Below are 19,065 nucleotides of genomic sequence, written 5' to 3' on the forward strand. Positions count from 1 at the left end.
AAAAGCCGGAGTCTACTGGGAATGACAGGCTCAAGATGAACTCAGCTGGAAAATTTGGCTAACTAAAAGTGACATCCTTTGTGCTGGAATTTTTCTATCTGGAAGCTGCAAGAAGGCTGTAATTATTTCGAGTTTTCAATGCAGCCCTTTTCAAACTAAGCCTTTCCTTTTCTTCATTGCTCTGCACCTTTCCTCCATGTGAACTCAGGTGTTTGCCAAGCACTGAAGTGGGAAATTCATACTGGTTTTATACACACATGCATTTCCAGGGAATGGGAAGCAACACAACTTTTGCATTCTCTATGCCAAGGAAAACAAAAGAATGTTTGTACATCAAAACCTTTATCTTGTGCATAGGCTCAAAATACCTGAGCCTGGCTAAATAAATCACCTAATAAGAAATGGCTGATTAAGGCCAATGAAAATTTCTTTGCAAGTTAGTGCTTTGTCTCCATGGAGAAGCCAATACAAAAACTTAGACTTACCTTGTGGCTTTTGGGTCCCAAATCACAATGTCAGCGTCTGAGCCCACAGCTATTCTTCCTTTTCTTGGATACAGATTAAAGATTTTAGCTGCATTTGTGCTGGTAACTGCCACGAACCAGTTTTCATCCATTTTGCCACTGTGCTGTAAAACAATTCAAGGAAGAAAATACATTTCTTTTCCTGATAAATGATAAAACACTAAAAATCTCCTGTCAATCAAAGTATAAGAATTTTCTCTCTTAGAACCAAATAAAACTGCATCGAATTTCTTATATCGTGAAGCCAAACACATCTGTGAATACTGATAAATCTTAAACAATCATAATGATAATGATGGGGATGAATGGGGTTATATATGGAAGCCTGAAGACAATTTTTCAAAAACCTATCAGCTTAACAAAACAGCCCCATTAATTTTTCCCATTCTTGGATAGATGATTTGCAAATATTTTCTCCTATTCACTAGGTTGCCTTTTCACTCTATTGATGGTTTCCTTTGCTGTGCAGAAGCTATTTAGTTTGATGTACTTCCACTTGTTTATTTTTGCTTTAGTTGCCTTTGCTTTTGGTGTCAAATCCCAAAAAGAAAAAAAAAAATCATTGACAAGATTGATGTTAAGGAGCTTACTGCCTATGTTTTATTCTAGGAGTTTTTATGGTTTCAGGTCTTACATTCAAGTCTTTAATCCATTTTGAGTTGAATTTGTGTATGGTGTAAGATACTGGTCCAGTTTCATTTTTTGTATGTGGCTGTCCAGTTTTCCTAACACCATTTATTGAAGAGACTGTCCTTTATCTATTGTATACTCTTGGCTCCTTTGTTGTAAATTCATTGACCATATATGAATGGGTTTATTTCTGGGCTCTCTATCTTTTTCATTGATATGTGTCTCCCTTTATACCAATACTATACTGTTTTGATTACTATAGCTTTGTAATATAGTTTGAAATCAGGGAGCATGCATTTTCCAGCTTTCTTCTTCTTTCTCAAGATTTTCAGGGTGTTTTGTGGTTCCATACAAATTTTAGAATTGTTTGTTCTGTTTCTGTGAAAAATGTCACTGGAATTTTGATTGAGTTTTATTGAATCTGTAGATTGTTTGGGGAGTATGGACATTTTAATAATATCAATTCTTCCAGTACATGAGCATGGGGTATCTTTGTGTCTTCTTCAATTTATTTCATCAATGTCTTATAGTTTCAGTGTACAGGTCTTTCACTTCCTTGGTTAAATTTATTCTTATTTTATTCTTTATGATACAATTGTAAATGGGATTGTTTTCTTAACTTCTCTTTTGGTTAGTTTGTTATTAGTGTGTAGAAATGTGACATACTTCTGTATAATGATTTTATATCCTGCAAATTTACTCAATTCATTTATTAGTTCTGACAGTTTTTCGATGGAGTCTTTAGGGTTTTCTATATATTGTGTCATGTCATCTGCAAATAGTAACAGTTTTACTTCTTTCTTCCCAGTTTGGATGCCTTTTATTTCTTTTCCTTGCATAATTGCCCTGGCTAGGACTTTAGTGGTCGTCTTTGTCTTGTTTCTGATCTTAGAGGAAAAGCTTTCAGCTTTTCACTGTTGAATATGATGTTATTTGTGGGCTTGTCATATATGGTCTTTATTATGTTGAGGTATGCTCCCTCTATACCCACTTCATTGAGAGTTTTTATAATAAATTGATGTTGAGTTTTCTCAAAAGTCTTTCTGCATCTATTGAGAGGATCATACGATTTTCATTCTTCAAGTTGTTAATGTGGTATATCACATTGATTGATTTGCAGATATTGAACCATCCTTGCATCCTAGGAATAAATCTCACTGGATCATGTTATATGACCATTTTACTGTATTGTGGAATTTGTTGTTTACTCTCCACATGTTTGTGAATTTTCCAGTTTTCTTTTTGTAATCAATTTCTAGTTTCATACCATTGTAGTCAGAAAAGGAGCTTGATATAATTTAAATCTTCTTCAATTTGTTAAGATTTGGTTTTAGCTTTACATATGATCTATCCTGGAGAATGTTCCATGTGTACTTGAGAAGAATGTATATTCTGTTGCTTTTGGATGGAATGTTATATATATATGTTAAATCCATCTGATCTAACATGTCATTTAAAGCCAATCTTTCTTTATTGATTTTCTGTGTGGATGATATATCTGTTGATGTAAGTACGATACTCAAGTCCCGTACTATTATGGTATTGCTATTTTTCCTTTGAGGCCTATTAATATTTGCTTTATTTATTTAGGTGCTCCTATGTTGGATGCATAAATATTTACAAATGTTATATACTCTTATTGGATTGACCCTTTTATCCATATGTAATGTCCTTCTTTGTCTCTTGTTACAGTCTTTGTTTTAAAGTCTATTTTTTCTGATATAATTATAGATAGCTACCCCAGCTTTCTTTTGGTTTCCATTTGCATGGAATATCTTTTTCCATCCCTTCAATTTCAGTCTGTGTGTGTCTTTAGCTCTGAAGTGAGTTTCTTATAGGCCACATATAGATGGGTCTTCTTTTTTAATCCATTCAGCCACCCTATGTCTTTTGATTAAAGCCTTTCGTCCATTTACATTTAAAATAATTATTGATAAGTATGTATTTATTGCCATCTTGTTAATTGTTTCCTGGCTATTTTGTGATTTCTCTGTTCCTTTCTTCTCTTGCTCTCTTCCTTAGCGGCTTAATGACTTTCTTTAGTTGTATGTTTACATTCCTTTCTTGTTATCTTTTGTGCATCTACTCTAGGTTTTTGCTTGGTGGTTACCATGAAGCTCACATATAACAACTTATACTTTTAACACTCTATTTTAAGTTGATAACAACTTAAGTTTGAATGCATTCTATAGGTCAAAGTTTTTACTCCTCCCTCCTCACATTTTATGTTTTTGATGACATATTTTACATGTTTTTATGTTGTATATCCCTTAACTAATTATTTTAATTATAAGTCTTTTTACGAGTTTTGTCTTTTAACCTTCATACAGCTTTATAATTCATTAATCCACTACCTTTACTATACACACTTACCTTTACTGGTGAGATTTATACTTTCATGTGTTTTCTTGTTACTAATTAGCGCCCTTTCTTTTCAGCTTAAAGAAGTTCTTTTAACAATTCTTATAAGGCTGAGTTAGTGGTGATGAACTCCTTTAACGTTTAGTCATCTGGAAAACTCTTTTATCTCTCCTTCAGTTCTGAATATAACTGGGTGAAGTATTTGCTGGGTGAAGTATTCTTGGTTGGAAAGATTTTTCTTTCAGCACTTTGAATATATTGTGCCACTCCCTTCTGAGTTGTAACATATCTGCTAAAAAATCTGATGATAGTCTTATGGAAGTTCTTTTGTATGTAACAAGTTGTATTTCTCTTGGTGATTTTAAGATTCCCTTGTTATCTTTAAGTTTGACATTTTAATTTTAATATTTCTTGGTATGGATCTCTTTAGGTTGATCTGCTTTGGAGCTCTCTGGGCTTCCTGTATCTGGATGTCTGTTTCTTTCCCCAGGTTAGGAACAGTTTTCAGATATTATTTCTACAAATGTTTTCTGCCCCTTTTTCTCTTCTCCTTCTGGAGTTCCTATAAGGTGAATGTTATTCCATTTGATGTGCCATAAATCCCTTAAGCTATATTAATTATTTTCATTCTTTTTTCTTCCTTATTCTCTGATTGGATGAGTTCCTCTGACCTGTCTTTGAGTTCACCTATTCTTTCTTGTGCTTCATCTACTGTATTTCTAAGTTCAATTATTGCGTTCTCCAGGTCTGTGACTTCTATTTGGAACTTTCTTATATCTTCTATTTCTTTGTTGAAGTTCTCACTGTTTTCATCTATTTTCCTTCTGAGTTCAGTGAGCAGTTTTATGACCATAACTTTGAACTCTTTATCAAGTAAATTACTTATGTTCATTTCATTAAGATTTTTTCCTGAGGTTTTATCTTGTTCTTTTTTTGGAGTATAGTCCTCTCTTTCTTCATTTTGCTTGACTCTCTGTGTTGGTTTCTACGCATTAAGTGAAATAGTCACATCTCCCAGTCTTGAAGAGCTGTGTGACACATGAACCTTGTCATTTAACGCTGTCTACTCTTGGTTGCCTCTCAAACCTTTGTGATTGTCTAAGCAGTTTATTTTTAATAGACTTGGCACACCCTCCCAGCAGTTGAGGGTGTGCCAAGACCAGTGAGCATCCCAAACTGGAGGATCTCAGTCAGCACCTAGATTCAGGTTGATAGGAAGCCAGACAATTTGGTAACAGCTTTTAAAGAATGCAAATATATTCAGTCCTGTGAGATTGCAAGTGTAAGCCTTGCTGGGCCCCAGAAGCAAGCAATCTGAAGATATTCCCTGGGGAGCAGTCACAAGAAAACAGGGCTTCAGATAAGTGTACAAGCTCCATTCTGGGAGATACCAGTGAACTGTAGTAAGGCAGAGTGAGGGTGGAAAGATGGTACCCCCAGCCTACCTTCCTTGAGAGCACATCCGTAGCCTCTAGATGTGTGCTGAACCTGAAGCCTGCTCTTAAGTCTTGTCCCTACTAGCAAATAGGCCTTTTTCATGTAAAGGCTGGGACTGTGTCTCAGTCTGATGTGTAGTGGTACATCCTGGGGGTGGTATCCTGCCAAGAACTGTCTCTCCAATTGTTACAGTCCCATGGATGCAGAAAAGAGATCCCTCCTGGCCTCCAGAGCCAGGTGATCAAGGAGCATCCCCTGAATGGAGGCCACAAAAGTGGGATCTCCCGTCTTGGAGATTCTGGCTCTCTGGAGCACATCAGAAGGAAAGTGTGAAGATGATGCTTACTGGCTGGAGTGAGGCGCTGGGAAGAGTGCAAAGATGACACCATCTGAATGAAGGGGAAAAGGGAAAAGAAAAAAAGAAAAAGAAGAAGAAGAAAAAAATATATATATAGCAAGATAGAGGAAGAGCAGGGAAGAAGGAGCCAGCTGGCTGGAGCACAAAGCTGTCACCTGCAGGAAAGGAAAACGGGGGAAAAAGATGGCACCTTTCAGCTTTATCAAGGCAGAGAGAGAGCAGGAAGATGGCACCCGCCAGCCTCTGTCCCTGGGGAGTATTCCAGCAGGCCCCTGTTCCTCAGATTAATGCTTTAAAATTGGGAAGTGAGTCTCTTTCACAAAAAGTCAGAGTGCTTTTCAAAGGGCTGCTTCTGCACTTGGCCCTGGGGCAGGTGAGTCTGTGCACAGGCCCTTTAAGAGCTGTTCCTCAGTCCACCGCAGCCCTGTGGGTCTCATGGGATGTGCCTTGTTGGTCTTCAAAGTCAGATGTTTTGGGGGTCTATCTCTCAGGTGCCAGCCTTAAAAGTTGGAGTGCCCAATGTGGGGTCCAAACCCTTCACCTCTCAGGGAGAAGCTCCAGGTTTTGAGCTCCTTCCTGATTGTGTGTCTCCACACCAGGGATGGGATTTATGGAAAAATTGTGTCTCAGCCTTTCCTACCTGTTTTGATGTGGTTTCCCTCTGGTTTTCCTGATGTGAAGGGGTTGCTCCACCATCTTTTAGTTTTTTTCAGAGGAAATTTTTCCATATGTAGCTGTAGATTTGGTGTGTTTGTGGGAGGAGGTGGGTTCAGGATCTTCCCATGTTGCCACCTTGAACTGGAACCTATTTACTATGTTTTAAATTTTGGTTTTCAATCGTTCGGTTTGTTACTAGTATATGGAAATATGATCAATGTTGTGTATTAATGTTTACATTAATGTAAACAATGTAAACAATGTATAATGTACATTGTTTACATGTAAACAATGTAATGTAAACAATGTTTACAATGTTGTGTATAGATCTTATATTCTGAGATCCTGCTAAAGCAATTTATTATAATTTATTATGAGTTTTCTTATACGTTCCTTGGAATTTTCTATGTAGACAATTATGTCATCTGTAAATAATGACAATTATATTTCTTCTTTTCTAATATGTATGCCTCTTTTTTCCTTTTCTTGCTGTACTACACTAACTAGAATCTAAAGTACTAAGTTGAATACTAAGAGATGAGAGTGGACATTCTAACCTTGTTTTTGAACTCAGGGAAAAACATTCATTCTTTCACCATTTCATGTGATGTTAGAAGTAGGTTTTTTGTAGACGTTCTTTATTAGGTTGAGGTAGTGACCTTCTATTCCTAGTTTTCTGAGCATTTTTAATATGAATGGGTGTTGAATTTCGTTAACTGCCTTTTCTGTATTAATTGGTGTGACAGTATGTGTTCCTTTAGACTCAATATGGTAGATTACATTGATGACTTTTTACCATTGAACCAGGCTTGCATCCTGGAATAAATTCCACTTGGTCATAGTCTGTTATTCATGTGGATTCTGATGGTAGGTATTCTTGTGGATTTCTTCTAGTAGGGTAAATTACGGTTCCCCAAAAAGGTCCGTGTTTAACCCCTCCTATGACAATATGTGAATGTTACCTTGTATGGAAAAAAGGACTTTGCAGCTGTGACTAAGTAAAAATTCTTGAGATGAAGAGATTATCATAAATTTTCTGGGTGGGCTATATATAAACACAAAGATTTGTATAGGAAGGACACAGGAAGGGTCAGAGTTGGAGAGACCATGTGATGAGGGAAGCAGAGATTAAAGTGATGCACTTTGAAGATGGAAGAAGGGACTAATTCCAAGGAATGCAGGCAGCCTCTAGAAGACAGAAAGGGAAAGGAAACAGATTCTCCTGTAGGGCTTCAAAAGGAACAAGCCCTGAGACACCTTGACTAATAGACTACTGAGCTGCAAAAACTTTCTTTCACAAAGGGTCAAGGAGGGCTGGGAGCACATATGTGCTGCCCACCTGGACAGAGGAGGACCTGTGAGGCTGACCTACAGATTAGTGGAGGTGGAGAGACATGAGCCCCTTTCTTCTCCAAGCTCTTTGCAGGGTCCAGCAGAGAGCCATGCCACCTGCGGAAGCCTGCGGCCCCAGTTTTGCATGCTGATGGTGTAGGGTTCATGTTCAGGGAGTCCCTGTTGTCCTAACCCCTGCCTGGGTCCTGGGGAAGGAATCAGAACTCAGAACCTGGAGAAGAGCCTTTGGCCAGCAGGGAAGGGGCGTGAGGCCCGGGGCAGGTCTACAAAAGATCAGAGCATCTGAGTGCTTTAGGAGGAAGGGGCTTCAGAGGTGGGCCAGCACAGGCTGTGACGGAAGCTAAGCAGACTGCGAGGGGGGGCAGTTCAGGGAGACAGCAGGGGTCTGCTCCCTGCCCCTCATTGTTTGCTCGTCTCACCCTTATGAGCGGGTCATTTCCCCTGCTCTGATGATTCAAAGTCTCTGCCGGCAACCGCAGGACGGTGACTGAGGCCTCCACACTCCTCAGCATGGATCCCAGCTCTCACCCAGATCTGGGGCCGCAGACACCTCTCCCCACCCCTGCTCTCCCTGTGAGCAAGCTGTTCTTGCGAAACTCGGTCATAGTTTGTTAGTGAGAACTGTTCTATATGGGAATACAAATCAGTGTTGATACCAATACACACACATGTCCAGCCATGGGTGGAAAGGGAAGGGACAGTAGTTCTGGGGTGTCTTTGCACACCCCTAGGCCCCTAAGGCCAGTCCCCACAGCCACAGCCAGATGGGTCCTCCTCCCTCAGTTGAACGAGATGCTGCTGCACAGAAATCCCACAAGTTCCACAAAGGGGCCCAACTGTCGTTTACCTTAGACACACCTGTAACAGGTGCCCCATGAATTTCCCCACGCCCATTCCCCTTGTTGCATCCTCACTGGGATTAAGAGGTAGCTGCCTCAACCACTCTCCACATTGCAATAATCCCAGTGGGACTAGAGAACGCTCCCGCTATGACGAGGCAGACAGTCCTGTCCCCATGGCCAAGACTTTTCCTCTCTGGTCAGGCCACCCACACAGGAAACCCTGGATGAGTGGAGAGTCACCCCAGCGCCATCGCCTGGCCACTTCAGGGAAGCAGAGAGCAGCTCCATAAAGACAAGGGCCGTCTCCAGGCTCCGTCCTAGAAACTGGTTAGTGTCCAGAGGGCTGAGAGGCACAAAAGCAGCTCTCCCTCCCCAGACGGTTCAGGGATGCAGAAGATGGTACAGATGCCCCAGAAGGCCCCTAGCCAAGCAGGCTTTAGAGAAGGGGATGATGAGTGGGTCCCTGGGGAAAGTGAGAGCTGTGCGTTCCCAGGGGCAGCCTGAGGAGTCCTTGTCTATGTGCAGGAAAGGTTTGGCCACCTGTAGATCCATAGCTCCTGTGACCTCCCTCACCCTTCCTTCCTCTCAGGATCGCTCTCTATGGAGCAGCTCCACACGAAGAAGATGACAGTGGCCTGAGAGCATTTCCCACCAAAACTATCTTTATTCACAATTTACATACATCACTCCAAAGGTCCTGCCCACACCCACCTCCCCCACCTCCCTAACCCCCCACAATCCCACTCCCCCTCCCCGCCCTGGTGGTCCTGCCCTCCCTCCCTTCCCCCCACATCCTCCAGGATCAGCACTGGGGTGAGGAGGAGCCCCTAGGCTCCCCTGGGGGCCGCCCTGGTGGGCTCGCCCTGGAGGGCCGGCCCGGCTGTTCCCTACTGGCTGCAGTGCTTCCTCTTCCTCCTCTTCCCTGTGACAAACGGGTAACGCTTTCTCTTTCTCGGCTGTGAGGCGCGAGCCAGCCCCAGAGCCAAGGCTCGCCTCCCAGAGACCCCGTGGCCAGCCCCGGGGATGGGCAGCTTCTCAGCAGCGGCTGGGCGCCCACACAGAGCCCGCTTCCTCGACTTGGGAGCGGCTGGTGGAGCTGGGCTGGGGCCTCTTCTCTGAGGGGAGGGGGCCTGGGGAGCACTCTGGGCCCCCCAACCTCCAGGGGAGGCCAGGCCTGAGGCAGGGGCAGGTGTCTGGGACAGCCCGCAAGGCAGCAGGCTCTGCGGAGAGGCCAAGAGGAAGGCCAGGCTGGGGAGCTCCTCCTCATCCTCACTGGACGCGTCCCTGGGCCCTCGGACCTCCGGAACAGGAGACGCCTCTCTGAGAACAGACGCATCCCTGGGTCCCAGTAGAGGGCCAGTGCGCCTTTGACCCTGGGGAGGGGAGGGCCGTCCGGCCCGGAATGGAGAGACCTCCTGACGTCTTCGAGAGGGAACAAAGACGTTGGGCCCGAACAGGCCAGTGTCTGTTCGGATGGGCCTATGAAGAGCCTCAAAATCAATCTCTGGTGGGCAGGCTTCATCACTGACCCCTCGATGGCGGTCTTGGTCGTGCCTCTGGGCACCTTGGCCGGCGTGGGACTCAGATGGACTTGAGACCATTCTGGGTGCACTGTGGCTCGGGGCTGCCAGCCCACCCTCGTCCCCTTTCAAGGCCAGGAGTCGTTTCTGCACCAGCTGGTAGGAGGGAGGAGGACATTGACGGCTCCACACGCACGTGTGAGAGGAGGAGCACTGGGCAGTGGGACAATGGCCCTGGGGGGGAGGAGGGGACGGGTGACCCCAGGACTAGACTCCAAATACAGACACGGTGGCATTCCTGCCATCCTCCTGCACCTTATTCCCAGCTGTGTGTCCTTCCCTCCGCTCCCGGCTCCCCATCCTCTCCTTCCTATCACCCTTCACTGCACCCACCCCAGAAAGGGCCCTATCCCATGCCAGGTCTCCGAGGCAGGGAAGGGATGGACAGAGCCATTTGGGCCTCCTGTTCTGGGGCCCTACCTCTCCCCTGCTCACTGGGGTCCCTCCGTGCCCTGGTCTTCCTGGGTGTCCCTTGTCTCCCCTGTTCTACCTGCGATCCCTCCCTCCTCTGGGTCCCCTGGGCCACCTGGTTTCCCCTGTCCCCTGGATCACCTGGGGTCCCCCCTCCCCTGGAGTCCCCTGGCTCCCTGATTGTCCCTCTCCTTCCCCTGGCTCACTTCCTTAGGGGTGAGTCCTTCCTCCTGCTCCAGCTCCTCAGCAAGGGCCAAGAGATCCAGCTGTGGGTCTGGGGAAAGCAATTCTGCCAGGAATCGAGGGTGAATGACTGCCTCCACCTCGGACAGAAAGAAGAGGCTGTGAGCATCCTTGGCCAGGAGTGGCCTGTGACACAAGAAGACCAGGAGGGAAAGTGAAAAGCAGAGACCCACCCCCACTCTCCTCCACAAGGCGGGGATGGTCAGCACACACACACACATGCACATACACAGTCACACACAAAAGAGCACATATACAGATGCACATACACAGACACACAAAGGCATACACACAGACACAAACATATACACACATACATCTGCGTAAACCTCCCCTAACACCAGGCTCAGGAACAAGGAGCTGAGCTTAAGTCCCATCGGCCTGAGCAGAACCCAGATCTTGGGTGCTGATAGTTCCATGCCCTGGCATCTTGTAGACCCCAGGTTCCAGGCCCAGTCTACCATGGTGACAAAGTCTTCCTGAGAACACAGCTTGTCAATGTAGCTCAAGAGACCCGGGTCCAAGTAGGTGTCGTCCTCTTCCTGCTTCAGCTCATTTCCGTCCTTTCCACATACTGCATCTGATTCGCCTGTGGCTGAGTGGACGGGCCCCACCAGCGCCTCCATGATGTCCACATACTCTCTCACAGCCTCAGGGGGAATCTCCTTGGGCGCCTTGGGCTCCGGGGCCCACTGGGATCTGTGTGGCTTCGGGTGCGAGGGCTGGTCCCTGGGGCCGGACATCCTGGGAGCACAGGCTGAGGCAGAGCAGGAGGAAGGGAAGGAAGGTGAGGGACTCGCGGTCCACCTCCTGACCACCGAGCGCACGTTGGTGAGGGCATTGTTTGGGGGACGTTGATGTGGGTGTGGGAGGGGTCAGGACCATCTGAAGCCTCATGCACAGTTGGAGAGGGGAGGTAAGGGGGTCATCTAAGAGAGTCACAAGAAAGGAAGTGGGGAACCTCCAATTTTCTAGGGGTCTCCCCATCAAGCCCACTTCTTAGGCAGACTTAGTGTGGGGTCCTTTGACAGGGAGGTGTGAGAGGAGTTACAAAACTGACCAAGTCAATACCCCGTAGTGACAAAGGGCAGCTGAGACCCCACCCCCCCACCCCCCGCCTCGGTGGCTGTTTTGGTTGAAAGACCAATGCCCCTGTCTTGAAAGAAAAGGATCCACATGGGGACGGTGGCCAACCCTAGGTCCCTGTTACCTGTGCCTTCAACTCCAGTGGGAAGCTGGGTGCCTGGCTGAAGGCCCACTTTCGGGGCTGGGGGCCCCCGAGGATCGAGCTTCGGTGGGGCTGGAGGAGGCAGGTCCTGCGCGCACTGCATCCACTGCAAATTCTGAATTTACATCTCCTCCTCGGCCGCAAATTCCATGAACCTGGGGGGTGACGGAGGCACAGGACACCCTGAGAAAAAGACCTGGGTTCTGGAGCCCAACAAAGGCAGCCAAGAATGAGGCATTGGGAGAGGATGTGCCTTGGGGCCGTCAAGGCCCTGTGAGTTGCTGTCCACAGCAGAGAGCTGCTCCTGGAAGTGATAACAAGATCTGGGACCCTTCCTGCCTCACCAGCACTGGAGGGCATTCAACAGCATAGACCCAGGTCGCTGAATTGAACCAGGTCAACGGGACGCATGGCTGACCCAGGGGGCACCCTCCTCATGCCCCCTCCCCATCCAGAACCACATGAAGGGCTGACAGCCAGAGGCTGGAACAGGCATGTGTTCCCCACAGGGGTCCTTGCCCGAATCCAGGACCCTGGGCTAGGACTGAGAGTCCTGCAACATAGACCTGGAGACAGGGCCCAGGAGAGGCTGGACGATGTGGATGCTGAGCTTAGAGGAGAGGCCTTCCCTTCCTCTGAGAGGCGCTCGTTTGTTTGCTTTTGTTTCTTAAACCAAGGGGATTACCATGGAGCAAACACTGGAAGGGCCGGAGACCCTTGGGCCGACGACAGCTGGCTTCCCCAGCCTCTTCAGGGATGCCAGGGTACCCACTCAGGGCACTTTTCATGGAGAGGTGGTCCCAAATCTATGTCAGTGGCCACCAGCCACCCACCACTAAGGAAGCAGCAGGCTGGCAGGTGGAGCTCTTACCCTGGCCCAGCCCATATGGCCGGAGTTGGACCCCTACTGGACTCAGAGCTTCACCCTGCCCCGTCCTGAGACCTTCATGTCAAGGCAAGGGTAGGTCAAAATCAGGGGAGGGCAGAGCTCCTGGTGGAGGAAGGACAGAAGTCTCAAACTCTCAAGGTGAGGGATGGGTTTCTGGGGGACAGTAGGGCCCCTGGGCTGCGGGGCCCCTGTGCTGGGTGACAGCCCTTCTCCTCTGTCCTCTCTGATGAGCATCCCCACGGCCAGACCCTGCCCTCACCCACTCGCCTCACCCTCCACGCAGCCCCTGGGCCCAGGACGCTGACTCACTTTTCCGCCCTCTCGTAGTAGATCATCCGGTCAAGTTTGCTCAAGCGCCGCCATTCCTGCACGGCCCTCCACAGTCCCTCCTCCAGCGGCATGTTGGGATTCAGGCGGGCCACGGATCGAAGCACTGGGCTGTAAGCCCTCGGGGTCAGTCTCCGGGCCCAGCCCAGCCCCCACCTGCCTGACCCCACCCGCCAGTGTGGACCACACATCACTCAACACAGCATGACTGAGCAACAGGAGGGTGAGAGGCGGGTGTCTGGGAGGGCAAAGACAAGCCTTCCCGGCCACTGCTGTCACCGCCTCACACTCACTCAAGGATGACCCTCCACTCCCAGGCTAGAGCTGGGACATTGTGCCTTGGGGATCTCTTTTCCTCCTCAAGGCTGCATTATCATAATAAAAATCACTATCATCAGTGAGGCGTGGCATGTGCCATGCAATTTGCTAACACTTCATAGATTAGCCCAAGGCGTCTTCTGCACAGTCCTCTGAGTGAAGTGTAATTGTCCCCTTTTTACCAGGGACCGGAGGTTTAGGATGGAAATGCCTGCCAGGCTCACAACTCTAGTGGGAGAGAGCCCACGCCCTTAGGAGAGCTCTACCATCACCCTGTTCCTAGTGGAATTCTCCACAAAGAATTGGAGGCGTGCATAAAGCGCTCTCCTGGGCCCCGCGCTCCTCCCCCTCCTCTGAAGTGACCTCCCCTGGCCATGTACACTCACGTCCTGTATGAAGGACACGGCACCACAGGAGAGTGCGGCATCCACTCCTTGGCTCCTCACCTTACACCACGACCCTCTCTGATTGCAAGTCTTCAGTCCATATTACCATGAGAATCATGGAAGAGCAAGCTGGCCAGACTCACAGGGTGGTGGGACCCGTTGAGATAGGGCACATTTCAGTCCTGATGTCACGGACTGGAAGGCCCACCCATGTGACCGACAATGTGCCTTCTCATAGCATGGACATCGCCCTCACACCTTCCTTCCAGTAGCCCTAGAAACCTAAAGTGCGAGTCCATCCCCAGTTCCTCTTTATCTAAAAGCTCCCATAAGCTCAGGACCCCCTGAACGTTCACTCACATGAGAAAGCAGGAAAAAGCTTCTGCATCAGGACTCCGGTGAAAGTGTCTCCGGGCCAGGGGCCTGAGGTGCTGCCAACGTCGGAAGTTACTGTACACGCTTTGGGGTTTAGAGGAGCCATCCTGCGAGGCGTTGGGCTGGTCGGTGGCCAGGCGGCCTTCCCTGGAAGTTCCATGTGGCCATGGCCCAGAGTTCACTGGGCGAATGATAGGGGCCAGCTGGGCAGCTGGTGGTGGAGCTTGAGGAGGAAAGCCTGGGGTCCAGCCTCCCTTGCCAGCCTGACGAACTCCAACAGCTGGAGCAGTCACAACGGTCCCCATCACAGGGGTTGCTATGAATACGGGTGCAGGACATGCAGCACTCCTGCTGAGGGCCCCTGGAGCGCCCCAGTTGAGGGGGGCCTGAGTAACGACAAAGGTCTGAGTCTGGGGGGCCTCCACTGGCCTCCCTTGTGACCTGACTTGGACAGTGAGGTTGCAAGCCCCAGGGGCACTGGGGCCATGGCCACCATTCGCCACCATAGGCGTCCTGGGGAAAGCTGGCAGCAGCAGGCTGCTTCCAGGAAGGAATGCTGGGGTGATGGGAGGTGGCAAGTGCTGCTGCCAGGGTGGCCGGTGCTGGGCGCCAGGAATGGGTGGAGGGAAGGGCACTGCCGTGAAAGCAGACAAGGAGGCACCGGGGTTCATGGTCACATCCGTTCCCAGCACTGGAGATGCTGTTGAGGCAAAGGAAAGGAGTGAATGGAGGAGGAGAATGGGCAAGTGGGACTGAGGCTTTCTGTGGCATCAGAGTGTAAATCTCCACAGGTGAGGGACACTTGGACAAGGGAAACTGTGCAGCGTGCAAATGTCTTCAAGTGATTTTCATGCCCTGACCTCCAGTTGAGAATTATTCCACTGGTGACCCCGCGCCCATCCACCAAGGTCCCTGACCCCTGTCTGCCGAGAAGAAATCGCCTCAGCAAGCACTGACTTGGAGAGCCTCCCTAAGGTACCCCCTGGCACCTAAGCCTCATAGGCTGTCTCCTAAGACCTGGAACTGGGTGGACATCTGCTCTGTGAGAAATGCCCCTCAGCCGGCATACTAGCAGGTAGGGACTTTCTCCAAGGTAAGTTCTAGGCACCCAAAGGCCCTTTGTGGACAGGCACTGTGTAAAATATTGGGGCCCCACCTCCTCCTCAGTCCTCCTTTTCCTGATGCTCAGTAGAAATCCCCTCTTTCTTTCCTAGCCTCACAAAACAAAAAAAATGCTAGAAAATATCTCTCTAATGGAATTTTGACACAAACCCATAACACTGGCCCAGAATGCACCTGCATCTCAGAACAACCCACAGCAGACATGTAACATGGGCCAGGTCCTGCCACCCCCTCCCCAGTGCCCAGAGTCACTGTCATCACTCAGGAGTTCTGTTCCTAGGAGGCGGCGCGGGTTGGGGGGGGGTCTGAGAAGTAGGTACGTGTCTCTTAGATTCTGTCATTTCACAGCCAGTGATGGCTGCAGAGGATGAAACAAGGGCCAGGGAATTGTCATGTTACTTTGGTCGTGGGAGTACAGACCGCCTGTGGTCCTTCCCCTTCCAGCTCCCAATAATGGAAAGACAATCTAAGAAGCAGGCATAAGCCAGGTGCCGTGGCGATCAAGTTGTCTGGAACACATCCCTGTTCAGGAGAACAAGGTACACACCACGGTGCACCTAAATAATCAGAACAGGTGTCATAGGACGTTTAATAATAACACAGAAGATCGTCTTCCTGCCCCTGGGCTACACTCCTTCCCCCTTTAAAAGAGGAAGCAGCCTTCACAGACATTCCACCCGAAACAACCCCACTCCACATCTGTTCCCTGTCCATGAAGGAGTGACAGGAAATATGAACAAACTCTTCCTCTCAAGGCAGCCTGAGAGTCCAACATGAGATACTGGACGAGATGAAGTAGGTTTGAAGTACTGCGATTCCACAAAAGGAAGAACAATTCAGAGCAACTCAGGAACCTGAGCCCTCTTTTGGCTGAAGTTACACGGTTGCCCATCCCCTGTTGAATCCCAAGCAACAGTTGCCTGAACTGAGAAGTGAGCTCTGGGCTGGGAGCAGTGGACGAGGTGTGGGCTGCGGCAGTTAGAGTAACCTCCTGCCTAGCTCTCGGAGAGGGCACTTCACTGCAGGTGTGGCCACACACAGCCCCACTGAACAGTTTTCTCACCAAGACCATCTCTCCCCACGGCCTCCTTAGATACAGTATGCTCCTGTTCAAATCCCTTAGAAAGATATGGTGAGGCAAGCTTCAGGTGCCTCAGGAACACAAGACAGGTCTAGGCTTTCCTCATGACCCTCCCTGTGTCACCACCAGGACATCACACACATCCTTACACACACGTTTCAAAGTGGCTTGTCTCCCTTCTAGAAAGAATCAACCTGCCTGCTGCCATCCTTTCTCCATAGCCAGGGCAATTCCTCTTGATCCGCCTCCAATGACCCCTCCTCCCCAGTGCAGTCTCAGGTTTCTTCAGGCTCCCCAGTCTCCCCAGGTGAAATGTCCTCGTGTGTCCAGTGCTCTCTTCTCCCTCTACTTCAGTCCAACTGTGTGCCCACCGTGAAGTGTCACGTGTGAACCCAAAGGATGTGAGGGATGGCAGGGTCTCTGAGAACACACCCCCAGCCTATAGGCTTACCTCCTTCTGAAGCCATCCTGCAGGCTTGGGCACGGACTACTGCTGCCTGGTAGCCTCAATGAGAAAAGTCAAGACCAGGACCCAGAGAGTGACCTGCTTCAACAGACGCTCAGGATCCAACTGAAGGAGGGGCAGGTTTGAATCTAAACATTCTGCAGTGGGGGAGGGGCAGAGGGCACGTGGGTCTGGGTAGGGTGGGGGTGGGGAGACATTCCACGAGGGCTCTGGCAGGTAGGCAAGAACCGGAAGTTCCTTCCACCTCACACAGTGGCAACACAATTGGCGTGTGCCTCTTTACGCAGTTTATAAACTGTTTTTTTTGATTCACGGCACCGAGGTTGGACTTGACGGTCCCTTCCTTTCACTTCTTTTTCCATCAACCTAGTTTTGTGTCCCTCAACACACTCTGCTTCCTACCTGGCTCTTGACTTACTTCAACAGAGACTAGACTTTCTGAACAAAATTCAGAACAGTTAGTCTGATAAACACTTGGGTATTTATGGCCACATGGAACTGAGTATTTGAAATTAGGATTGTCTCAGCAGATCCAGTGTCTTTGACTGCTGTATGTACATCACTCCTAAGGGAGTGGTCCTTGTGCTCCAACCAACATCCAGCAGGACCAGCCTTACTAATGATCCTTTGTGCTGAAAAGCCCCCGTCCATCAAAAAACCGTCATGCAGCCCCCATGTCCAAGACCAGAATTCACTAAATGTCTTTCTCATAGTATTCCATGGTTGTTAAAGATTGAGTTTTTTACCTTTTAAATGATTTTAGTGTAATATTTTAAGCGAGCAACACCTTCTCATGGTTCAAAATTAAATTGTGAAAAATGGAATATGCAGTGGCGAGCCCTCCTCCCACCTCTTTCCCCTGTCAACCCAATCCTCTTTCCCGGAGGAAACCAGTGTTATCTCTTTCATTAAAATCTTCCCAGAGATACGTCATGCAACTAAAAACGAAGGCAATCTGTTTTCATTTTTTAAAATGCCTTCATTTTTTTTGTAGTTGAAAATTCATATATGTTCCAATATATCTGAGGATATTTCCAATGATTGTCTTTGAACGGGTATCGTGGCTCCTCTGTTTCTGCACTAGATTCCTAGAACAAGAATTTCTAGTCTCTTAAATTTCAAAGCACCTGAAAGAATAGGGTGGCTCGATCTAGTAAAGAAAAGTAACAAATGCCTAACTGAATTTGACTTTTGAATTTCACATAAACAATGAATTCATTTTTAGTACAACTTTGTCCCATGCGACATTTTGGACATAGTTTTACTGCAAATTCTTTCCCTGTTTATCTGAAATTTACATTTAACTCGAAATCTGTATTTTATCTGGCAACACTACCAAGAAAGTATAAACATACCAAGCTATTATTAGTTGCTCATCTTTATGAGAAAGAGAACTTGGAGTAAAAAGAATCAAGTGTGCATATTGGCTCCAGCAGAAAACACAATTGTAAACATACATAAAATCTGCAGGCTCTTTGGATGAATGGAAGAGCCATCATATAGCACTGAACATCTTGGCTTAGTAGGGGTAAGGACAGAAGTAAGGAACAAGAAGGCAGAAAATCTTCTTCTCTTTCCTTATGTCAAAGGGACTAAACATCCTAGAGCCCTGGTTTTTCTAGGTGTTAAAAGTCCACTATCCATGAGATGGATGTGCACCTTGACACAATGCCAAGAGTTTATCCACCAGTGTCCAATCCCCATTCAGGCAAGCCCACTTCCATCTAAATCCTAGCCTGCAAGCCCTGCTTACAAGTTTGTTAATTTCCTGTCTGCATTACATACACTCGCTCTTTACCATCTAGGCTCATCGTTGCATATGGCCCCATCTGCATGGGAATCATGGTAGCATTCCTTTTACAAAACTTGTCTGATTATTATTTTCATATTGAGAATCCATGTCAGTCAGTTTACCACTATCAAAATGATATGAAAAAGTATTCGTGTTTTGTGTTGTGAGAAGAGAGGACTGTTAGGAAACTTGTCAAGGGAGATGAAGGCTGAAAACCTCAGAGGATGGCAACCAAATCTCTTGGGAGATGAGATTCTCTCACTGCTGTAGCTGCAGTAGAACTCCAACTGATTGTGGGGTGTTGGGGAAGGAAACAGAGGTTTAGAAGGACTGTTCCACAGTGTGAAAAAGACTCCTGTTGGTGCTTAAGAAGTTCCTTGCCCCTTGTCAGGAAAAACTGACTCAGAAGAAGATGAGAAGATAAGGTGAGAATATTTCAAGCAACATCATGGTGAACTTTATATCTAAAGAAACTCCTGTCAGGGACTGAAAAAAATAAACAGTTTGGGAATATCACTCAGTACTGGAGCTTTTACAATGAAGGAAAACTCAGATGATTTTCAAACAATAACTTCATACTAGAGGGATGATGAGGCAAAATATTGTACCCAGGCACTCGAGAAAGGCAGGCTTCCTTGTTGCTTCCTCCCTTTGTTCAGTCTTTCAACCAATTATTTACAAGATT

At 47.6% G+C, this 19,065-nt stretch overlaps 1 pseudogene across 1 annotated transcript; it reads right to left on the minus strand.

The window, feature by feature from the left end:
* Positions 1–9,049: 9,049 nt before the first annotated feature.
* On the minus strand, positions 9,050–18,399 carry LOC309654128 (NUT family member 2G-like; annotated as a pseudogene). Its single transcript has 7 exons — positions 18,374–18,399; positions 13,905–14,681; positions 12,879–12,951; positions 11,476–11,772; positions 10,858–11,127; positions 10,375–10,476; positions 9,050–9,832 (listed from the first exon to the last, which is right to left on the minus strand). The product of its transcript is annotated as an NUT family member 2G-like (transcript).
* Between the last annotated feature and the right edge of the window lie 666 nt (positions 18,400–19,065).

This window comes from Balaenoptera physalus (genome assembly GCF_965194825.1).
Source record: "Balaenoptera physalus genome assembly, contig: HAP1_SCAFFOLD_2088, whole genome shotgun sequence".
Lineage (NCBI taxonomy): Eukaryota > Metazoa > Chordata > Mammalia > Artiodactyla > Balaenopteridae > Balaenoptera > Balaenoptera physalus.